Consider the following 4,005-nt stretch of genomic DNA (forward strand, 5'->3'; position numbering starts at 1 on the left):
ATTGTGAAAACATCTCAAATAATAAAGTTATTGTAGAGCTGTGAAATTGCTTCAATCATTTGTAATAACCCTGTATAATATGCAGAAGAAATTTTTTGTGCTGACGTTAAATACTGGCATTACTAGTTTTGGGAATTTTTGTGCCGAATCATGAGTATTGTAGTATGCTTGACATATCCCAGTCTGAATACAAGAAGGAACACCCAGTCTCAATATTAAAACAATTTCGTGAGATGCTTGGACTTTGCAAAATTCAGAAGAAAGCTGACAGATCAGTTGGACATAAGAAGCGAGTCATGGGCCCTCTGTGTGTAGGTGATGCTCTATAACACTGTGTTGGTGACATCTACTGCTGGATCAATACAAATAATCAGTTTATGAAAATATACTCTGACAGAAAAAAAAAATTTACTCACCAACTGGCAGCAGGAGAAAACCCACATGGAAGTTTAGTGTATGTGCAAGTCTTCAGAGCCAGTTGCTCCTTCTGCAGAAGGGTTGAAGAGGAAGAAAGAAGGGGAAAGACTGGTGAGGTTTAGGAAATGGGGGGATTTATGAAAAAGTCGCTCAGAACATTGTATCAGGGGGGATTTACTGGACAGGTTGAAAAGGAAAGGCAGATTGTTGGTGACTGTGCCAGATGAGTTTTAAAAACCTGTTCAAAGGTGCAGTGCCCAACAATTAGTCTTTCCTCCTCATCCTATCCAGTAAGTCTCCCTGACTAGGGAGTTCCAAGTGAGTTTTCTGTAGCTCTCTCCATTTTCTGAACCTCACCAGTCCTGTTCACTCATCTTTCACCTTGAATCCTCCTGCCAGAAGTAGTCACTGGCTGCAAAAGTTTGCACATTTTCTTAACTTTCATGCTGCCACATGGTGAGTAGATATTTTTTTAATCCAATTATGTGACACGTACTGATGTGAAACACAGTGGTCTATAGAACTACTCTTACCAGCATGCTAAACTTAGAAGAATTTGCAGGTGTGTTTCTCAAGCGCAGATGCGTAGTGCTGATCAGTTATACAGAATTTTGTTTAACTTTTTCGTGGATGCATTTTTGATGGTGAGTCAGTTAAAACAATTTTTTGGTATCTTATTGGATTTGTGATTAATTGCCTATATTTTTGTGATTTAGGACTGAAAATTATGGTGGTACATGTGTGGCGCCGATGAGGTCACCACCAGTATCGATCTGAGCATCATCTTCGAACCAAGCAAACCATTATCTTTGTGTAGTTCCACCATCCAGTTCTTTGTTAGCTTTACTTGTGTAAAGAGGTGAATGAATGAACTCCTGATTATAAGGTGGTGTTTACTGTATCTCACCTGGGCATCTGCTTCACATGTATCACCAGGGAACTACGCTGGTCAATGGATTTCCCACTTTTTTTCCATACAAGCATATGATCTACCTTCACCAGTCATACACGATCTGGCACAGTGTTCTTCTTGGTTACAATGGTGACTGGACAGTTTTTGTGCAGGATATGAATCCATCTATGAAATGTTTTGGGATTCGTAATCAAAAGTTCAATGATCTTCATACCTTTCTTGTTCTTTATTCATTCTGTGCATTATAAAGACATTTCCAATTGTCACATCTATCAGGAAGTAGAGAATCTGACACCACCACTTACGAGAACATTGACATACTGCATAATCTTGTGCAAGTTAATTGAAGTGATCCACACCACCCATTATATTATTGTATGTTGCTACGGCTATTGGACAAGTAATAATGCTGGTAGTATAATCCTTATTCTTCCTTGACATGAATGTTGTTTCTCTAGGATTGTCTTAAGTTGTCAAAATAGTGACAGGTTTGTGGTCCATTCATTTTAAAGGTACAGTACCATGTTTGCATTGGAACTGAAATTCTCTTATTTCAATGATCCACAGTGGTAAAGACATTGTCATATGCTACCTCACTGTCACTATGTTTCAGACCTTGGGTCATGTTAATGTTCTCCCCTAGAATTTTCTGGAGATCCTTCATCCAGTTTTCCTGTGTAAATACCAATTTTGTGACATAGCTTGTCTGAGTGCTAAACGCAAGACTTTGTATCCTCATCTGATTGGCTTCAGAGGCATGTTCTGCTTGAGTGATATCCATCCCATGAAAGGTATCATGCTTCCATACACAGCCTGTACCTTACTACCAGTTTGTGACTTACAAATTTTGTTGTTCAGGAAGGTTATAAGCAGTGGTGAGGTATGAGGTAACTGGAATCAGTTTTAAAAAATTGTTAGAAGTAACAATACTGTTGTAATTATTATTATGCTATTGTTTATAATTATCATTTATTGTATCACATCATGCCCTAGTATTACACTAAATAATGTCATTTTCGTCTATTACAGTACAAGGCCCGGCCTCAAAGATTAGGCCTGTTGAGCTGTATCGGATACTCAGAAATGTCTGCATGAAGAAGGATGATATTAAAAATTCTGGTACTCTAAGTTTTATGTATAATTGATATCAGTTCTACAATCCTTCTTGTCAAAAACATTAATCACAGATTTATAGAATGATGTCTGTTGTTTCACAGACTTGAGCAATCATCTTTCTATAGACAGTGAATCAAGGTGAGAAAGTTTGGTATGCAACTGTGTATTTTGAAGATAAGTTTTGATTCTCTTCAGTGCGAAGAATTATCTTTCTGCTGAAGCACTGGTTGCAGGAAGGGTTAAAATGACTTCACCATTTGAATTACTGAGGTCTTTTTATAAGTCACTTAAGATATCTTGAAAAAGAGCTGAAACCTGCTAGTGATTTGATAGATGTTCATCCTCTTGTGCCATTAAGTGTAACAGTTCAACATGATTGATCTGATCATCACTGTGCTCTGTTTCACTGTGCCCCCTGAAAGGAAGTTCTGGTGCAGCTAGGAAACTTGACTCCAATTAAACAGGCTTTCCAAGCAATATGTTGACATGTTGAATAATTGGGTCTTCTGCAAGTGCAAAGAACTGGCAGAAGACATGATTATTCAACATGTCAGTCCACCATGTGAATTTTTCTTCACTTGTTCATTATGCTTCTGAACATTTAATATCAAAAACAATGCCCAAGCAAAGATCTATCCTTGTACTGCCAAATTTAATGAGTATCCACACAGATGTAATATGGTCCTTCAAACTTTTGTGCTGTGTCTGTAAGTTGCTGAAATAGTTCATGTCACTCACACCATTTCTTGTCCACAACACATCAGAAGAAAACACAACACATAGTGAATGGCACAATTTTTGTCTCTCTTTACAGCCACACAACCATTTCTAAGAGGAGTATCATGATTATTGAAAATGTCTGACAATTTTTAGTTGTTATAGTTAAATAGGAAGATCTGGTGTAAGACACCCCTGTTTGATCACATCAGTTTCCCCTTTAAAACTGCGTCCTCAAAATGGATGCTTGCACAGACTTTTCAGCACACATTTACAGTCTGATATGATCATATCTCTTGAGGAGCCCATTGCTTCATCCGTATTGCTTCAGCAACGCAACTTCACTCTTAAACAAAAACTAATGAAAAATGATTAATAATATACCTTTTCACTAAAACTATAATGAATGAACAATAATATGTCAAAAACAGTATGAAACACTAAAATGTGTACCCTGATTTACATTGAACACTTTGAGCACTGTAGTGCTTGAAAGAGTAACACACATGTCTTTAGAAGATCTGGAGAATCATAGGTGCTGCATGATTATCTACCGCCTGTAACATTGCACAGCGAGCTAGCAGAAGCAAGAGAGGGGATGAACCTTGCAATGGGTGAGTGTGCGCTGTCAGTCACTGTTGCTGGGAAGTTATAAGAGCGTAGCATGTAGCTGACCAGCCCCTGTGGCCTTCCAAACAGGTCACCAGGTTAACAGTACACTTTATAAATATGAAGTCTGGCCACAACTGAAATTGTAGAAAAAAATATATTCCAAGAATGTTTAAACGTAAAACAAATGCATCTTTCCTTTAACTGTAATCAGTTACTAGCACACATTGCCT

The sequence above is a fragment of the Schistocerca americana genome, chromosome 1 (genome assembly GCF_021461395.2).
Source record: "Schistocerca americana isolate TAMUIC-IGC-003095 chromosome 1, iqSchAmer2.1, whole genome shotgun sequence".
Classification (NCBI taxonomy): Eukaryota; Metazoa; Arthropoda; class Insecta; order Orthoptera; family Acrididae; genus Schistocerca; species Schistocerca americana.